Source organism: Arachis ipaensis, chromosome B1, assembly GCF_059453495.1.
Source record: "Arachis ipaensis isolate K30076 ecotype BB chromosome B1, ASM5945349v1, whole genome shotgun sequence".
NCBI classification, from domain to species: Eukaryota; Viridiplantae; Streptophyta; class Magnoliopsida; order Fabales; family Fabaceae; genus Arachis; species Arachis ipaensis.
This window is the reverse complement of record NC_142436.1, coordinates 28,881,949-28,904,358: the sequence shown is the minus strand read 5'-3', so window position 1 is coordinate 28,904,358 and position 22,410 is coordinate 28,881,949. Positions and strand designations below refer to the sequence as shown.

Here is a 22,410-nt window from a genome sequence, read left to right as displayed (position 1 = left end):
TAAAAATTTATTTCTTTTATTTACTGAAATAGGTAATTTATAGGTTATTTACGTTTTTAGGTCTTATTACTTATTTTGTTTAAAGTATAAACAAATTAATTATGCACGTATCTCAGGTACATTAGAAATAAGATAAGACACGTATATTGATAAATGTGTCGTGGGTGCACACATGTGTAATAGAATATATCTCGTTTACAGTGTAAATAAGATACGTGCATAATCATTTTATTTATACAATAAACAAAATAAGTAATAAAACTTAAAAACTTAAATTATTTTTAAATTATTTATTTATTTAAAAAAAATCCAGAAATTTATAGAACTCTACGTAAGATTGTCATCATTTTTAGCCATATTGTCACATGATTGTTACCTTCTGTTTCCTTGAATTGGCTTCGGGGTTCAACGGGAATTAAAAGAAAAATATTTTGGAAACCGATCGAAATCCTTAATATTTTTCATCAATAATACTCAAATTCGCAATAGAAAGATTCAACAACATCATTATGCATTGGGATATTAAGGATAAATAAGTTTTTAATGTTAGAACTAGAATTGGTACTGAAAAAAATAATTTTTTGTTATTATTTTATTAGCTTAGATGTAAAATATATATACACATATACATACACATATCGATTTATCTCAACAAATCATTAATAAAATCTAACAAAAGAGATTCTTTTTTAAATAAAGTTAACCAACTAACTATAGTAAATAAATAACAATTATAACAAATAAAGTAAGATATCAGTTAATATTTTCTCTCAAGTTAGAAAAAAAAAATGTGAATGATTTTCAATTTACTGATCAAGTTCTTAAATAAGGTAGGCTGCACAACTTTTGTTAAAATGTTAGCAAGCTGATGTCCTGACTTCAGACACCAACTTCACGGTACTGTCTTGTACACGTTCTTAAGTAAAGTGGCAATCCATTTCAATATGCTTGGTACTCTCATGGTAGGTGAAATTCTCAGCAATATATATTGTAGTTTTACTATCATAGAAGATGAAAAGCGGATCAACTTGTATCTCAAAATCCAAAGCAGTCTCATAATCCACACAACTTCAGCAGTGACATTGGCGAGTGATCGATACTCTGCTTCAGCCGTGGACCTCAAAACGGTGTCTTGTTTCTTCGACTTCCATGAGATTAGAGAATTGTCAAAGAAGACACAATAGTCAGTAGTGAATCGTCTGGTTTCGGCACAGCTCTCCCAATCAGCATCCCCATATGCTTTGACCGATAAAGAGGAAGAAACTGAAAAAAGCAAGTCCTGTCCAGGTGCATACTTCAATTATCTCAAAACATGATAGCATCCAAATGGTTAGTGCGAGAAGAAGACATGTATTGGCTTAGTTTATTCACAGCAAAGCAAATATCGAGTCTTGAAATAGTGAAGTAAAATAACCTGCCAATCAACCTCCTATATTATTCTGCATTCTCGAGCAAATTTCCATTAGTGGCAGTAAATTTTATGTTTAAATCCAAGGATCCAAAGGTAGGTTTACACTAATTCATCTTTAATACGATACTTAACTGTTATATTATCACTCTAACATGACACATAAATAAGCTCTATTTTGTTTCAACATTGAATTTTATAGAAATATCACGTTGCCTAATGACATCTAAATTTAGAGACTAATTTATTTATTTTATTTTTCAGAAATTATATAGCCCTTCAAAAAAGGAATGAATAGGGAATAAATTGGATACTCATAAAAAAAAATTATCCTATTTGTAAAAGTTAATGTTGAGTCAAAAATTAAATATTAACCCTTATGGTAACAAATATAATTAACAAATCCTATTATAACCATTTTTTTATAAATATTGTTGGTATTAATTGAAAGACAATCAAATAGTCACATAAAACAATTCATGATTCATGCAAAATAGTTCATGATTGATTATTATCTTCAATAATCATATTACTCTATGTAGAAAAAGCTGCCGCACTTTGTTATGAAGCTAAATAAAGATGTTATACTCAATCAAAGCTAATAGCTATGTCCTTGATGAGTGCAATGGTTACTACAATAAAAGAAGAAATGATTCCTATATTGAAGAAAAGATTAAGCTGCATATATGTATGAGGAAATCAACCAAGAAAGAAGCAACCGATTCAGATTGAAAAAACTCAGCCTTTGCTGCAATCGTATTTTTTTTAGTTATTGAGTGTGTTGCAAATTTTCTATTGTCTATAGATTAAGCTTTAATTGAAAGATACAAAAGGTAAAGAGAGTGAAATCACACAAAAACTATTTTCATTTTTGTTTGAGTATTTTGATTTGAACTTGTGTTAGTTAGAGTGCATTTTGTTCTCCTTTCTTTAAATTGGGTGAACTCTTTGAGGTGTTATTAAGGTAGGAGTAACTTAGGTAAGTAAAAGAGTGGTAAGACTTTTTGAATTGGTATTTATAATCAAATTGCCATATTTTGTGGTGGAGTCTCTCTCTCTTTCTCTCTCTAAATAATCTCCTACTTTACAAGTTTTACAGAATTACTTTTATAAGCTACAAAATGTGATTTTTTAATTCAATCTCTCTTCACATATCACTTGGAAACCTTTAGTTTTAAAATGTCACAAGTTTAATTTTGATGTACTGATAATGTAAAATATTTTATATAGTCATCCAAATACATCCGTTTGTTTAGATGACTATTCACGTAGTCAAATATAAAAGATAATTTTTTTGCGGATATGTAATTTGATGCATGTGTAAAATTGACTTACACCGACAGTGTATCAAAATTAAATTTATATCACAATCGAAAAAAAAGCTTTAAATTAAAATATCTTATTTATTAAATGTGGTATTAATTCTTTTAACTATATTACATATATACAAAAAAACAACTATTAAATGTGGCATTAATTCTTTTAACTGTTTTATATATATTAATTTATTTGGTGATTTATTTTTAGTGTGTTTATAATGTTTTTGTAATTCTTTTTCTCTCTTTACTTTTGTCTTTAATAGTGATGTTTGTTTTAGGGTTGGGATAATTAATTGCTTAATTAAGTTTTTTTTAAGAGAGTAATTAAATCTACATAAATTTTAGCTATATACTAAAATTAGCCACCATATATTTATGTATAAATATATGTATAATTTAATTTATTTTTTAATTGTATTTTGTATTTTAATGTATGTTCTAGTTAATTTTAGTAACTAATTTTAATTTACATTTAGTATTGATTGTTTAATGCATAACAAAGTTTTTTTACCCTTTTTATCAATATTAATATTTTTTGTTTAATCTGTGATTTAATGAAAGGCGCATGTTAACACTAAGTCACTAACATGGAGATTAGCAAGTTCTACAGTTTTTGACAGAGCAGAAAGAAGTGTGTGTTTTGATTTTTGGATTGGAGTGGAGTAGGAGGGGGATGGGATTGGTGGGACCGAAGGAACAAAAAGAAGCATTTTAAAGTTTTTGGTGTACACGAAACTGAAGCTCCAAATATTTTGAACTTTGAATAGTTTGGGTTATCCAGCAAAATGTCACCCTTAGAGTTTGGTTGACCGTTGACACCCTGATCACAATTATTTGGAATCTCTGTTCACAACGTCCTATTAAGATTTATCTTATGACCCATATTTATTTTTTCTGTTTTTTGGTCTTGATTCAAAATGTCATCAAACCCATCAAAATAACGGACCATAAAATAACATTGTTCTATTGTTTGGGGCCTGTTGTCTAAAATGGTTTCAAGCTGAGAAAGTGGTATGAATAAGACATGGTCCATGCTTGACCCCCCCCCCCCCAAAAAAAAAAAGACATGGTCCATGCACAACCTTAGACTTGGAACCCAAAATGAGAGGCCAAAGACAAACCTTTAAACAGAGCTTAATAGGCAATGAGCCTTAGCTCACACGGTATTCTGCCTCCTCCCCATTCGAAAGGTCTCGGGTTCAACTCTTACCGACTGTATCCGAGGAGAAAAAAATTGGTAAGTATATAAGAAGTGTGTGGGTGTGTGTTGTATTTGTACTTAAGATTGGAAGTTGTCTAATTTATTTGAGGTACCTAGAATTGAGAGTTTCAACTCTTACCGACTGTATCCGAGGAGAAAAAAATTGGTAAGTATATAAGAAGTGTGTGGGTGTGTGTTGTATTTGTACAAAAAAAAAAAACAGAACTTAATATTACAACACATTTGTCCTTGATTTGTTGAGTTGGAGAATAACAGTAGGAAACAAAAAAAAGAAGTGTTAGAGAGTCTCTAATCATGATTTCCTATTATTGTTATAGGCTCAAATTCCTATGAAGTTATTAATTTCTCTGTCCATGAACAACCTTAATAGTTCAAGAATCCTCTAAATATGGTTTAACAATGGTTAGGAAACAGCGTGAAAGTGAAAATGCATGATTTACACAAATTGACAAAAAAGAATTCTAAATATTTGATTAAACAAATGTACGATATAACAGAGTTATAAAATTAAGTAATTTCTTTACTCAAACTAAATTTCTGACACAAATATATAAAGTGATAATTTTATTCAAAATTAAATTTTAAATAGATCTATAATAGCGATTAATACTAAACTAAATAATATAAATACTCAATCTAAATACAAAGAGAAAATACTAAAAAATACAAAACAAATTTGTTTAATTAAAAAAGTGATTAATAATTTAGTATACAAAATAAATATAATATTTTTATCACACTTTTCCTCAATTACATTCTCTAGAATTTAAACCCTAGACCTTGAGGTGGGGAGGGAAGAGAAATGCCATTAGAGCCAAGGCTCATTGGCAATTCTTCTATGTTTATCATTCTTTTACAACTTGTATACAAGTATAAGTTGGATATTGCAGGTCCTAATGGTCATAAAGATTAGTCTACATTTTTAATTATATCACAGTATGACACATGTAGCTGAATATTTACACCTTGATTTTATGATTCTTCTAATATATTCTTTAACAATTCAAATTGAGTTTGCAACAATATTTTATTTTTATTATTGTGTAATGTTAAAAAAATTTAGGGGGTGAAAATTGTATTGTATCAAAGAAACGTAGCCGTTATTTGAATAAAATGGCAGTGATTTAGAGATGTTAAAATTTAAAACACACACAATCTCTATATATTATTTTCACACACGCATGTTAAGTATAAAATTATATTTTTAACCATTCAAAAATTAATGGTGTGATATATTATTGATAAAAAAGAGTAGAAAATGCACAAAGCAGATTTGGGCAACAAACATCGTCTCATCTTCATTATACCTTTTGGTTTGGATTATGAAATATCAAATCGCTTCTAAATGCTTAACAATTTTACACGGGAAGAAAAATTGCAACAAAACAAAAAGGACTTTTAGACCCCAAAAAAAAAAAAAGAAAAAAAAAAGGACTTTAGTACTTTAAACCCTAATAATTAGAGTAGAGAAAGTCTAGGGGGCCAGTAGATTTGTTAAAATTTAGCCAGCACTTAGCCAGCAAAACACAAATGAGTGATTATCTACCATTAGATAAAATCTCACACCATTAAATACACTATTGATGATTAATTGATGACTATAACTTATAAAATCTACTGACCCCTAGCACTCCTCATTAGAGTTTACTATTCAACTAACAATGGGCGCTCTTGGCAAAAAAACAATGGGCGCTTATTCCCCTCATGTAAGGGTGATTAGAGACCACAGTACAAAATAGAACATTTAACTACGACAAAAATATTTGCATGAAGAAAATGTTACTTACTTTTGAGTGCTTCATTAGCTTTTGTCCTTTTAATTTGAGGCACCGCCATAGATGACAAGAGATCACAATTTGGAGCATAATCTTGTACACTTTGGGGGATCATAAATAAAGTTTGTTCTATAAAAGGCCAAGCAGGACCAAAAGTTTTGTCCAATAAGTCGTAGTTAGACTAAAAGGCAAGGCCCATTGGTATGGTTCGTAATGGAATCTTGCCCATGCTTCTCTCTTTCTTTTTGTTTTCAAAACTATTCCGTGTCTAACTTTTCCTAACCCTTTATCGTCAATATGGCAATCATATTCAACCAAACAAAAATAAAAAAAAACCTCTTTAGATGTTTAAAATTATATTTTTAAAATATTTTTTTAAAATATTTTTAATAATTAAAATTTAATACATATAATTAATTAAATTATATTATTTTTTTTAAAATTAAATTAAACAAATTAATTTAACCAAAAAATTGATGAATTAAATCTTGAATTAGTGTAAATTAATATTTTTCTATAGAAAATGACTGCATTTTTCTTATATATATATATATATATATATATATATATATATATATATATATATATAATATGTCCTCATGGAGTTAAAATTTAGGGTTTTCAAAATATATATATAATATGAATATTTTAGTTATTTTTTATAATAGGATATTACAATCATTTTTCAAAAAAAAAAATATTAATTTAAACCGGTTTAAAATTTGATTTATTAATTTTTTGGCCAAATCAGTTTGTCCAATCTAATTATGACAGAAATAATACGATTTAATTAATTACATATGTAAAATTTTAATTGTTAAAAATTATCTTTAAAAAAAAATGTTTTAAACGTCTTTATCTTAGCATCTCTCAAATAAAAAATCACTTCCTGCTTTAGACGTCTATTATTTCTAGTGATGGAAAACTAAATTACATTATTAATATTTTTATTGTATTTAGTTTATATTTAGAGCAAATTAGCCAAATTTTCACTTTTTTTAACTAAAAGTATTGATCCTTTACTAACATTTATCATTAAAATTAAAGATCATAGAGTTCATAATTTTATGATACTAAAATTCTCCTTTTTTTTAGTTAATATAGATCTATTTCTAAATCTTTAGATCATAGAAATTTTAATATTATCTCATAAAATCACTTATTTCAAAATCTTAAGTTGATAAGAATAGATACATGAATAATTTTATCTCTGTCATTTAGTACGTAGTATTATGATTGATGTCTAAATGAACACCAACCACTTTGGTGAATAACTAATGTTGTTGTTAATCAAATAATGTTAATTGTTGTTCCTTGAATATATAAAAAAATATTTATGTTGGTATATTTTAGCTGAAAAATAGTCATCAAAAAAATATTTTAACTGCAAAAATAATGTTTATATAATTTATTTTATTTGAATTTTAATTATAAATCTTTTTATTCGATAAAATTATTATAGAAAGATATATTTTTTAAATGGTATTTGATATATTAGACGTAAATTTGTATAACAATGTTTGTTCTATGCGAAGCGATCAAAATAAAATGATCAATACTTAGATTTTTTTTTTTTTGTCAGAGATCAATAGTTAGATTTAAATTGACCAAAAAATGACCTAAGCATGTTCTTTCATAATAAAACAGCCCTATTTTTCTTACTTGGAAAAAAGCTATGGTTTTTAATTAGATTTTCAGTTCTTCAGGCATAATCTTTACTTTGAGTCTTCTAAATAATGTAAAAGTTGAGAGAAAATTTTAATTAGGGTAGGTAAAAGATTTTAATATTGATTTAAAATATTTTTTTTCCATTAAAGTGGATTAACTAGTTATATTTAGTTAGGGTAAAACTTTTTAATATGAATTTAAAATGGATTTTTTCGTTAAAATTGATTAACTAGCTAGGTAAAATACCTTGATATGAGGCTATCTTTTTTTGCAACTTACGAAAAGAAATATATACTAACGCCTAACACAATTTGTAAATTGCGATAAGTAACTATTGGTTCAATATTAATGCATTATACGAATTTTCTTTTCATGTAGAATTAACTTAGAGCGATAATAATAGTAGATTACAGCAAAGTTTATTTGGTCCGAAAAGGGAAGGCAGCTCGAAAGTACAATGCTCACAATTAAGAACAAACGAGAAAAAACAGTACTATACACCGCCCTTATCAAATTCTTTTTCAATTAGATAGCTTAGTCAAAATCGTCAGCTTCAATTCAGCATTGATGAACTTATACTAATTCTTCCTATGTACTTTAAGATGATGAATGAATGGATGAATAGACTTATAGTAGTATAGCTATCCTCCTTGTTTGTATTTGTAAATTATTGACGTTGATCGATCATATATGCATGTCTTATGGTCAAAGTGCCAGAATCTGAATCACGATCATCAATAATGCGTCACCTATAAATAATAAAAATTAAAAAAAAAAAAAAAACCATCTAGCTAACTAGGTTCATAAATATACTGATATTTTAATCATTTTAATCATTGATCTTAATTATAAAAAAAATATATAATATATATAATTAAAATTAACAATTAAAAATTATTAAAATATTAATGTGCTGATATACTTCAAAACTTTCCAAAACTGCATGCCATGCTCATGTGGAATAGTTAACTCAAATAATGGACTCCATGTATCTCCTTAGTGGGATCATACAAAAAGCATAGCCAACAAATCTGATTTTGATTGACCCATATATGAATCATTCATATATTCTTTAGTTAAGTATCTTTTCCTTATAATTAATAAAGGCTATTGTATCTTTTGTGATCATTCGGCCCCTACTTTGTGTTTCTTGAGCACGATGATGAAACATTTTTGTAACGTTAATTATATATCGAGAATAGTAAGAGAATGTATTCTCATGCATTGTTAATAGATCTATGGAGATATCATTAAATGACATAAGTTGTGGGCTATAGTTTTTCTAAAATTTAAAAGGTTTGAGTAAAATATTAGGATTACATTGAAAATTAAATAAATTTTATGGGTGGAAACGAAATATTCTTTTCATGTTGATGGATGCAAGGTAACTTAGTTAATTACATACCATACAAACTTGTCTCTTACTATTAAAGATATAATTATTTGTATGTCTCTTTCTATCAACTTCTTTGATTTAAAAATCTAAAATTTAATTCTTACATTGGTGATCCCAAAAAAAAAAAAAGAATTTTGGTATGAGTTAAATAAAAATTAGCGCAAACTTATAAAAGAGTTCTTACCTGAGAGAACGTGTTAAAGAATAATTTATGTGCATTCTTCTATCAATTTAAGTTTTTAGAAAAAGTTGTATCATAATATGATATAAAAGTTTTTGTGATTTAAAAATTTGGTGTTCAATCCTTATTCACCCTAAAGAAAAGAGTTTTAGTACAAGGCAAAAAAAAAAAAAAAAAAAAAAGAGAGAAAAGACCTATGCAAAAGAAAATTTACACATTTAAAATGAGATTTTGTATAAAGAAATGTATTAGAGATGTAACCATTCATATATGGTCTCTTATCCGCTTAAATTTTTGATAAAAAAGTGGTATATTATGACATATTGGATTTTATGATTTGGACATGTTCCAGCATGTTGAATCACACACAACTTTTGTGTTCTAGGAATGTTTATGATTGGCGCTCTCTTTGTCTCAATATTTTTAGATGTGGTTTAGTACACAAATATTAAGATTGAAAATAGTTTGTATGTAGCTCTAAATAGTGTATACCCGCCTTTTCTTATTGACACTTTCTAATTTTGGGGGAAGTGTTGGAGTATAAATTTGTAGGTTTGTTTCTCTAATTTCAACTATATTATTATCATCAAACCTTGCCTTCTCAAGAAGCTTTAGCAACCGATAATTTTGGTTGCAAATTACAGCTTTTCTCAACTAAATTATGAAGATTTTATCATAATTACAAAGTTGGCCTATTAATACTAAGTTAATTAAAAATAATAATAATTAATCTAGGTGAACGTTTTACTATGTAAAATTCTGTTAATTATTATTATTAAATATCATATGGTTTAATTACTTGATTATTCCAACAATATTAACCTGAATGTTACTAAGACAAGATGATTTTGCTACATACGACATGATAACAATAGTATATTCTAGTTCTGTACGAGTAAGGATCGGATCTAGAATAGTTTAAATTTAATTTCATTATTTATTATCTTTAGTTGCCACCAAGATAGAGTTTTGATTTAATTAGTTAACCTTGGATCCTAATATTCCCCCCGAAATCATCAATTAAATATTAATCCTACAGTGGTGTGTACACGATTTAAAATATTAGATCACATAATGTTCTAATATTCCTACCATAAAATCCTGCAAATCTGTATGTCAAAAAAAGTGAAAAATTTGCATAAGATCATGTTTGTGCTTTACGCAACATCTAGATTAAAACCATGCTTATAGGTTGATACTATTTTTAATCAATTAGTCATCAATGCAAGCTGGCGATTTTTTATATATTATTTTAAACTTTAAATGAAATTAAATATCATTCCAAAATATACTAGTATCAATGGGTTATGTTAATTGACATGATAATTAATTTTTTTTAATAATATTTTTAATTTAATAGGTCAAAAATTAATATGTAACAGTCTAGCAAATTTAAATTCTATTTAAATTTTGTTGCTGACCAATAAAATTAATAAAATTGTTGCATGCACACGACCCGATTGAATTCTCATACTTGCTTAAAGAAGACAAGTAAAATAATTATTTATCAATTCATGGTGATTAATAAGGTAATTAGTCTAATAAAATTAACGTAGCTATGAATGAATAGGTTGCCATTGATCAATAATCATTTAGCAAAACATGATCATATTTCAAACTCTGGTTGTGTAATTGACGAATCATTCATAATCACTATGAGAATTTCTAACATCACACTACTAGGCATGGATTATTATCCAAAGCAGACCAATGGGACCCAAGATTTTAGGATACTAAAATTGTTGTATGGGTTATGGGTGAAAGAGCATTATTAATTTATGTAAGAAGCAAAAATTAAAAAGGCCATGTTCCTTTGACCCTCCATGTCCCCATCAACAAAGGAATTGATCAAAGGGCTTTAATTTACTTTGCTACATAGCTCCTTCTATAAGGAACAACCAAATCCTAATGCCTAAATATTTCTCTCTCTCTCTCTCTTACCCCCAAATTAATGAACTTATTCAAATTTTGCAGGTGTTCTCTGTTCCCTTACATGTGCTAAATCATGTGAAACCCACATGTCACCCATATCACGTAATCTCAAATTTTTACAACATTTTCGCCCAAATATCAAAACTACAATTACTTGGAAAATTTTCTATTTAGCTCAGTTTCGGAAACAGGTTTTTTACCAGCTACTAATAAAAAAAATATAGAAATAAAATAGTAATAAATAATAAATAAAAGAAGTGAGGGAAAATTGCTATATACTATAGAATATTGATTATTTGATTCGATACTGTCTATGATGTACATACGATAGAATATGAAATATATTGACATATAAATTTTAAAATCTTTTATATATATATATATATATATTATACTGATATTTTGAAATTTTATTGATATTAAAATATAAATTAATTTTTTTATTATTTTTAATATTTTATTTTAATTATATAAAATATTTAAAATATTTTTTATTTTAATAGTTAATAATATATATTATTTTTAAATTAATTTTAAGAATATGTTAAGAATAAAATTGAATACGCTGTCATTTAATAGTATTTAGGTGTGTTTAATCATGTTTGGAGAATTTTTTTTTATTTTTTTATTAAAATACAGTTAGATACAGTAAATATACATATCAGATAAGTGCCAATAAATATCATGTTCAAAATATATCCGACACACGGATACAACAACTTAGTAAAATATCCATACTTTCTTATTGGGTTCTTTTCGTACCCTGACCCAATAACTAAGAGCCAGGCCCAATAACACATAAAGGCCCACTAATAAAGGTAGACTTCACCATCAGCCCGACTTATTTGAAGAAGTCGGACATCTACGTAGAGGTCCAGTTCTACTTAACCAAATAAGTAATTACCCTCTTTAAATCTCTTACTATCTCTACCTCATCTAGAATGTTAGATCCCAACAAATTCCCAAGATAAAGGGAATGCTTATCCATTAGAAAAGATGAAACTACTCCAATAAAGATAGTTATCGGTTCTGTTATAAATACACTGGAACCCCAAGTATAACTTACGTTCTAATTTACTAAAAATCTGCTTAAAACCCTTGTTAACTTAAACATTGGAGTCTCTTGCAGGCAGGGATGGATCCAAGTGGAATGTTGCGGGAACAAGTGTCCCTATTACAATTTGAAATTTTTTTGGGTATTACATGATAATAATATTTATTTGTCCCTATTAAATTATTAAATTTGACCCCATAATAATTTTTTACTCACTTATTGGTACTTAATCATCAATTTAAAAATTTTTTATTAGATATTCGTTAGAATGATCAATTCTCATATTTAAATGAAATTATTAGTGTTCTTTCTTAAAGATCAACTCACAGAAATATTATTTATCTTTTTTTGAAATTAGCTTTAATTTTTGCGTAGCAACTATGTTAATTGAAAGAACTTTTAACTATAAATATCAATAAAAGTCGGCTTCTAATTGTTTTAGGAAGTAAATTTTTAAATAATTATTTAGTAATATATAGAAAGAGAGAAATTTTGATGATAGTGTTAAGAGAAAAATTACTTAATTTTTTAAAAATATAAAACCTAAAACAATAGAATTTTAAATTATATATTATTATTTAAATTATTATTTTAGTGTTTTAATTTATATATTAGATATTTTAAAAGCTAATCGTATTTTATAATAACAAAATATAATTATAACAATAATCATGTTATATGTACATAAAAAATAACTATCCGTATAAAATATATATTGAGATATAAAATACACATTAAAAATAAGTTAAACAATATATATATTTATATACATATATATAATGGTTAATAAATAATTTAATATTTAATTTTTTATATATACATACTATTTTTATTATAAAAATTATTATCATATTATATAAATTTTGCTCTCACTATCAAAATTTTTTGGATCCGTCACTGTTTATAACTACTATTTTTTACTTTCTCACGAAAAACTCAAACAAACAACACTTAAGCATTGAAGAGATCGAACACTTTTGTATTAAAAATTTAGACCTCACGTCCTGACTCAATTCAACGTTTTAGTTAACCGCAAAACAAATTCCACGATTCGCGAGGTTCACTTAGTATAGGTTCTTTTTCTGACGTGAGCTATTACTATACATATAGAATTATTTTTCTAACGTTCATCCACATATTATTTCAAACATATCTATTTTAAAAAATTTTAGATTAAATTATGATTCAATTAGATTAATTTAAATTTAAAAAATAAAAATAATCCTTTGTTAATTGTTAGAAAAGATTAATGAGAATAGTGAGAAGAGAATTGAAACGGTTATCTCCCACGTGGATAGTAGGAGATAACGTGAGAGATAATCGTTTCAATTCTTTTTCCATTATCCCATCAATTTTTTGAATATTAATTGATCAAATATATCTATTTTAATTTCTTCTACTGACATTTTTATGTACTAATTGTATACTAAAAATTTGAATTATTGATATTATTAATATTTTTTATTATTTTCAATTTTTTTAAAAAAAATACATGTATCTCGTTTACACTGTAAATGAGATACATATAAAATTATTTTGTTCACGGTATAAATGAGATAAGAGAAAAGTATTTATTTTAATAAATATTTTTAAAATTATTAATTTCCGTTATTATTATAATTAATTTATTTATTAAAATAACCCCCCCCCATGAGTGAATAAACTGCCAAAGTGACAGCATGAAGGATGAACATTCAATAATTTTCTCCCGTGAAAACAGAAAGAATTATTCCATTAATAAAGGAGTTCACTTAAATAAATTAAAAGAAACCCAAAATTACATGTTTTTCTTAGAACGAATTTAAATATGTCACTTTTTTTTTATATATAAATCGTGCTTGAACAGTATGTGTTAGTATTAATAGGTAAATTGTGATACCTGTCATGATTTATGTTTTAAAATTTGAAATCTAAAAACATATAAATTATGTCAGAGTATTGATAGTACGTAAATTTAAAGTTGTAAAAACATATAAATAGTGGAAAAATGTGGTGATCTATGTGAAAATTGAAAAATACACCATCTTTTGGCAATTTAAGACCATAATGTTGTATTTCTAGATTTAAAAAAATTAAATATAAAAATTTCAAATTATTTAACTTTTGCATTATATTACTTATGTCGTTTATGTTGACAATGAAATCATATCATTGAACAATTAATAAAAAGTGTTTGTAGTACAATTTAAATTAATTTAAAAAATAAAATAGATATATTTTACTACAATTTGAATTATATAAGTTTGATTTTATTTTTAATCTAATTCAATTTGATTCAAACAAGTATAATTTGCATTTTATTAATTTAATTTTTTTTTAATCAAATTCTATTCAAATTACTAATCCAAAAATTCTGTAACATTACCATTCAACCTCCAAACTTCACTATAACAAGTCATATCTTTTTTCAGAATGCTCTTTTAGTCTCTATTTTTTAACGGCATAAAACTAGACATAACTAAATTTTTGACAAAACAAATTCTGTAACACCCTACCATACAGAGTCTTATGCTTAAGTCATAATTTAGAGATGGCAAGGTATTACGACCTCTAAAACCAAAATTTAGTACGTATAGTAGTATGAATAATTGATTATAACTAGGAGCCTTTGTAGAAAAAGGGGTAAACAAAAACCGTAACTCGAAAGCGCAACACTCCGATCGATAACGTAACAAACAGGGATAAGCTAACGCGAGATCATATATATACAAAGGAGTGTCAAAAACAGGAATGTCAAGACTCAAAATCCGGCTGCGAAGATAACCGGTCCGAGCATAGCAATATATACATATAATAAAATAAGGAAAACCCCAAAGGAAACCCAAAGGGACACAAATACAGAAATCTATTCTCCAAAATCCCCTCTAGAAGGAGTCATCACAGTTTGTATTATTTAATGGAGATAAAAGTATCTAAACAAGATATATAAACCAAGACGGAGTCCCAAGAACAAAGGATCTTCGCTAATCCAGAAGTCTCCAGCATGCCTTAACGAGAAGCCTCGCGTCCTGCATCTGAAAACCACAAAATCCGCATGGGTGAGAACTAGAGGTCCCCAGCACGGTAACAGCTTCCACATATATAATACATAATAATAGAGGAAAGCCTAAGGCAATCCTAGAACTTCCTCCAGATAATATCAAAGCTCATAAACAAACTAAACCGTAAGTGGCAACTGACTAAAGATCCTTCAGTCTAACTAATACATCCCTTTCCAATTCCTTCAGACCTCCCAACCACCAGCAGGAGTATAATATAGCAAACACAGTTATATCAGACAAGAGATTCACAAATAGGAACGAATAAGGCATTTAGACAATTAGCAAGTAATATGCAGTCAAATAGGCAATCTCAAACAATTCATGTAGTATGCTTATGATGCATGCCTGTCCCTAGTGGCTGATGATATCATCTGTTGGTTATAGAGCCAACTCGACAAGTCCTGGTAGCTAACCATTGGACTGTCCCTCTATCGCGCATCCCCAACTCGAGTTATACTCATTATAAACTTGATCATAATCATGATCCATATCCATCACCCTCACTGCTGAATATTTACGGGAGCGAGCTCATCCGGGCCTTTCACAGTGCCCGGCCACACTTACGACATAGGGTCAAAAGAGCTTCGAGTCTCAACCTGGAGCACGTGGTGGCTAGCCACTGCTTCCTCCCAGGGAAACCCTCATCTCCGATGGTGGAAGTGCAAACATTCACAATTCATTCAACAGCATATATGCATTTATACTTAGCCATAATCATGGCTCCGCCGTAACACGGCAATAATCTAGCCATTTGGCTCACGGTTAAATCCATAACCAGCCAATTCATTAACAATTACGGCCCTTCGGCCCATGGCACAACAAGCACTTCCACCGCCATCCTCCGCATCTCACATAATCATCTTTGATCCTCAATGATCATTCATTTTTCCCCTTGCTTCACTCGCAAGTTACCACATTCACTAGCCCTTTTTCTCATGTTAGGCATATCATAATGATTCAAGACATAAGTGGTGAGATCGGAGGCTTAGAAGTATGAAATTTGGCTTTTAAAACTCAAAAACCAACTTTGGGATGAAAACAGGGCCACGCGTACGCGCACTCCACGGGCACGCGTGGATGGCCACAAAACTCATCGACGCGTAAGAGTCATACGCGCAGGCGCGCGGGTTGAAAAATAGTCAAACGACGCGCGAGCGTCAACCACGCGTACGCGTGGGTGCTCTTGCGCCCCAGGCACAAAACTGGCACAACTCTGGCACAACTCTCTGGAAAATGGCTGAGCATTTGGTGCAGCGCATCGATGCGCTCGCGCACACCACGCGCACGCGTGGATGGTGCTTTCTCGAAGAACGGCGCGTATGCGCCAAGTGCGCCTACGTGCGGGGGGTCATTCTGCTAAAAATTTTCTAAGTTAAAAGCTGCAGAATTCACAGATTCAACCCCCAATCTTCCGACGGACATAACTTTCTCATTTTAAATCGTTTTTCACCCGTTCTTCGAATGACATGGACATCCTGGATTCAATTTTATTTCTAAATAGATTTGGCATAAATCAGAGATCCGTAGTCCAAGTTATGTCCCGTCAAAGTATGCCCAAAAACCATGTTTTCATACAAAACCATAAAGTGCCATTTTCAAAACAAGCCACTTTCAACTCTTTTCAAAATCAATCAAAACATGCCAATTTTATCCCTTCTCTTTGAAATCAATCAAAATGTACCAAAATCAACATCAAGCCATCCTCAACTCACACATTGACATTTTACCAAATTTTCCAAAATCACCATCCAACCCTTTTAACACTTCTCAATCAAATGGCTAAAGGACAAACACAATATCATGTCATACATCCTCCCTCACCCCAATTTCCAATAATACCATTTCCAATCAACCATCATTATACATAATCAACATCATACTCACCATCAACATGGTATCACCCATCAATTCAACCTCAATCATCCATCAAGCATATATCACAACATGCATTTCTCATATATCACAGAATCAAGCCATCAATATTCATAATCACATATATGATCACATCATATATCTCAACCATTCAACAACATCAACAATTCAATGCCTATCTTAGGGCCTCTAGCCTAAGTATTTCCTACCACATTACATATTAGATACGGAAAACCGAAACCATACCTTAGCCGATTTCCCACGCTCAACCGGAGCACTTCCAAACCACTTGTCCACAAGCTCTCAAGGTATCAATACCTCCAAGAACAGATTTTATCACACAAAACTATTTTCCAAGCTTTCCAAAATCACCAATCAAGCTCCAATATTCACATATACACAACCTAAGCCACAATCATCATATCCATACACAACATCTCAATACCCAAACATCATAGAATAACAATTTACACTAGGGTTGAGAATCTTACCACACTCAAAGTCCAAGGAGACAAGATTAACCTTCTCCTTCAAGAGAGTTGGGTCCTATAACATCAAAGAACCCAAAATCTCAATATTTTACCCATGAAACTCGAAAACAAGGGCTGGAATTTCGAAGAGCAAAACGTGACTTAACTCAAGATTGATTGTATGGGTTTTGTAGAGCTCTCCGCGGTGAACGCGTGGCCACAAACGGTGCGGCAATCGGAGCTCTAGATCAAAAGTTATGGTGGTTTGAAAATCAAGTGAGAGATAGAACTTGAGAGAGTGTTCTTCCCTTCCTCTCCACCATTTCAGCGTGAATGAGAGTGTTGTGAAGAGAGAGAGTACTGAAAACTAGGGTTTTGGTTTAGTTTAGTTGGGCCAAGGGCCCACTTTGGGTCCGGTTGGACCGGTTTGGCCCGTTCGGTCCAATCTTGGTCCGTTTTCTATAAAATTGGTACCGAAATTCTCGTCCCAATCTCCTCTATCATATTAAGCCATAAAAATAAAATTTTTGGCTTTCTAGAATAAATTCTCATTTATGGGTTAATTAGCCGTTAATTAACCGGGTCTTACAAATTCTGCCTCGGTCCCAATGACTAAGTTATGATCATTTAAAGTTGGGTCAAATTTTACAAATTTTGTAAAATTTTGGTGTTCTTTGTACTTTCTACCTAGTTCCTTTTATTCTCTCCGACTTAATCTCTACATCTCAACTAAAAACCAACTCCATCTCTCACATTTTCACACCACAGTCCTCATTCTTAAATTTTCTAAAACATCTAATTCAAATAATCAAACTTCTATTTAACCAAATTCAAGCTACATCCCAAAATCCCAATAACACTGCACCTTTCAATACTCAATTTGATCTTAAATCTATAAAATTGTATTCCTTATTTTCAAACATAACCCAAAGAACCTATAGACATCCACAACAAAGATGTTCCTGCAGATTGGATCCCGAACAATATCTTCTCCCAGTTAAAGGAATATTAGAACACAGAAGATTATCAGGCGATCCTAGCTAAAGCACGGGCCAATCGAGCATCCGAGACTGAAGGATCTATGCACACCAGAGAATCCACTACCTACTTATAGTTATTCAATATTATAGTTTATATATTTAAATTGTGCTAAAGCTTTATCCGATATAAAATCAGTGCCCATTCAAAGAGACCGTGGCCAAGGCCTATGAGGATCATGTGACTTAGATTGCATAGGCGGCCTAGAGCCGCGGGACAACAAGGAGGATGAGTTACGGACACTCTCTGCATGCAGATGCAAAAGGGGAAGGTATACGATGTCAGACGTCTCTCTACCACCACTATTCTGCATTTTCTATGGTTGAGTCCATTGCTAACGAACCTATTATGGACATTAAAGAGCAAGTTACCCTGCTCAACAGGGAGCTGTAGTAGGACTTGGAGCAAGACCTATTATAATAGCACAAGACGAAATACGTAGAGGTTGAGGCACACTACCAGCAAGAGTAATAGCAGTGGATGTGTGCTCATCAGAGGTACGAGGGGGCGATCAACTGCCTCCAACAAACAGTCAATAACCAGTTCTCTGAGATCGACCTGTGTATGAACACGATAACCGACTTTTTTTCCTTCGTGCGGAAGAAGTTGGGGAGCAGTTTGTCCAACGATGTGCCAGCCATGTCGCCTCTTCCACCTCCTGTAAGTCGTTGTTCATCTAGCCCTCGACCACCAACATCACCACTACCACCAGCATCATAGCAAGGAGGTAATAGATCAAGGGGTGATGATAATGCTTCATCTCAGACGATTACATGTAGTTCAGATGATTTTTATTTGTAGCTGTATTTTCATTTTTCTTAATATTTTTGTATTTATTTTGTTATGTGGTATTTGAATTTGTAAATAAGGTTGTACATTTACTATTTATTCAGTTTCAAATAAAAACTCTTTTATATGATTAGTGTAAAATTCTATTGGTTTAATTACTTTTTGGGTACTTATAATTTTACCGAATTTTCAATTAAATCCCTATACCATATTAGATTTTGTAATTACATCCATACCATGACAAAAGTATTGGAATTAACGTAATATTCTATTAAACTAAATGAATATACCACACATTAGGCCACCAACCCTAAACGAAGACACTTTCATATTTCTAAAATTAAAAAATAGTCCTTATTATTTTCTCTCACTCATTCCCAACCTCTTCATTTTCGGAGAGCTCTGCTATGGTTTTCCTCTCTCTTCGCAATGAACGTCCCACACCTAACACTCGATTTTCACACGCTCTTCAATGCTCAACGCCCCTCATTCTCCTTCCTCAACTAACCTCAATCTCTTTCCCACATGTTCAGGGAGGAATTTTCATATTATTACAGAGTTCGATTTTGGAGTTTTCAAGTGAATTAGATTTTTTTTTTAGTTTCTTTGTTATATTCTAGTGTTTTTCAAGATTTTTCACTTTGAAGGTAGGAAATTAAGGTGAATTTTTCTTCTTTTCTCCCTTTTTTTCCCTTCACTTCTATGCACTTAATTGGTATGTTTGTTGTTTTTGTGCATCTACAAATAAATTTTTTTCCTGAAAAATCACACAGACTTTTGGAGCTCTAAACTTTGATAGTCTTGTATTACAGGGACAATCGTGGCCCGCTTATTTTTACAGCTATAGTCGAAGACTGAAGCTCTGAAATGCCACCATTATTTGGATTTTAGATATAGATTCGTATTTCTGCAAAAGTAATAGATAAGGGATGCTCACCCTGTGTGGTTTATAACCACACAAATTCCAATACTGGGACACGTTCACCTGAGAATCCTACCAGATCTCCAGTGAAGGACTAGAGTATGTTATACTTATCTTCATTTGCTGGAATATAGAGTAGAATAGGATGTCTGTGTTGCTTCCTAGATCTAGCAACACTTTGCATACCAGAAGGTCTCCAAGTTGAATAGAAATAACAACTGGGTCATCCAAATTTGTGGCGTGTGCATTGAAATCAGATGTCTAAAATGTCATCTGTGGGAAATGGAGAGGTGACTGGGTCTCATTTAAAGTTCATTCTATCGAGAGCATAGCTAGATATGTATGTTTTCGGATAGAGCTTGTGGATCCTCCACCTGCAAAACCTCCAGAAATATAGTTAATAACTCATCGTGGTTGGTTAGGATGATTATGAGCTGTTTTCTCCTTGTCTCGGGAATACTGCCTGACAAAGTTGCCGACGAAAAAAGATGTGGCACATTTTTGTATGTGGCTGCTGATGTATTTATCTAGGTGGCCTTACCGAGCTAATCGCTCTAATAAATCTTTGGCAATCACGCACTCATCAGTAGTGTACCTATGCTTTTGGTGAAAGTTGCAATATTTAAGTTTATCCACGTTCTTTGCATCCTAATAATTGCCAGCCTTTCGGGGAGGCTTGATGAGCTTTGAATTTAGGATCTCTTTGATTATGTCGTCCCTTTTTGTGTTAAACTATGTATATAAGTCATAGCGGGGAGCCAGGGAGTTAATTTGAAAGGCTTCTTACTGTCTCAAGCTTTATCCTCTTCTTTGTTAGTGTGAGTTTTTTCTGATTTCTGAGTTTGGCAGAGTTCCTCTATCTTCATTTGACCTTTAGCCTTCTTACAGAACTTGGCGAGTGTTTTCGGCTTGGCCACCGTGATTGCTTCTTAGAATTTTTCTGGTCAAAGTCCACTTTTGATGGCATGCAGATACACTTTGGGGTGAAGATCTGGTATGGTAATGGCTACCTTTGTAAAACGGGTGATATAGTCCTTCAGGCTTTCATTTTGACCTTGTTTGATTGTATTCAGGTAATTAGAATCATGCAGGTAAATGGAAGAAGCAACAAAGTGATCTTCAAAAAGTTTTGTGAGTTCCTGAAAATGAGAAATAGAATCTGCAGGCAAAGAGCAAAACCAATCAAGTGCAGGACCGTCTAAAAAAGTAGGAAAAGAACGACATAAAATAGGGTCAGAAGCACCGTTCACTATCATTATAGATCGAAATTTCTTAATATGCTTCTTTGGGTCGCCAAACCCATCATAAGGGATTAAGGTCGTTGGTAGAGTGAATCTCCTAGGCATTTGAAAGTTCATGATATCAGCAGTGAATGGTCCACAGCATTTTTGAGTTCATTTTCTTCGTCGGCTTGCCGACCTTCATCGTGTCGCTGAGTTTCAGAGACGTGCGTCGGAACAGAATCATGTCCTTATCTTCTTCTCCTTCATTACGATTGTCGATATTATCAATCCGAGCATTGGTCAACTCGGCTATTTGGTTTGTCATTCTTTGATTTTCTTCTGCCATACGCTGATTAGCCTGTTGTAACTCGGTTACTATCTGAAGCAGCTCGAAGGGTGTTGGAGGAGGTTGATCAGCCATAGGTGGATGATGAGATTTTGAGACCTAAGAAAAAGGAAGAAAGGGTTTTATTTCTTAGGCCCCACGATGGGCGCCAATTGTTCTTGTGTGGATGAACTATAAATCGGTAGGATGTATCTCGTCTTCTGTTGGATGAATCCGAGCTTTCTCCTTCAGTAGAGTTATACCTCGGATTAAGTAAATAAAGGGGTGCAAGTACCTACAAAAGACACTCCGACACTCAAGTTAGTGAATGGATTATCAAGATGTATTTGTCTATATAAAAATGTCTTACCTCCATTTTTATAGGATGGAGTATCCGATCATTACATTTTGAATATTTCCCGTTAGACGTTTTTAACTCGGCGACTGTTTGGTTGATAACCGATCTTATAATGTCTATCGCCGAGTTATAACGTATGGTCGAATTATAACAACTATATCAGACCTAATTAAAAATTCAGTAAAATAATAAAAACCTATCAAATAAATAAACATATTTTATTTACATAATTAAATGGTATAATATGTGTTTGAATATATAAATAATAACCCTATATATATATAACCCAAAAAAAAAATCAATTTTGCCGAAAATACGTCTTGATTTTATATTATACCCACATAAAAAAAAAAGTCAATAATTGCATAACCTGTTCAATACTCCCATTTTGAATTCCCAACCCTTTATCCCCCTTAA

The 22,410-nt window shown here is 30.8% G+C and overlaps 1 pseudogene; it reads right to left on the bottom strand.

Moving 5' to 3' along the window:
• Positions 1 to 892: 892 nt before the first annotated feature.
• On the bottom strand, positions 893 to 22,011 carry LOC148576067 (uncharacterized; annotated as a pseudogene).
• Positions 22,012 to 22,410: the final 399 nt, after the last annotated feature.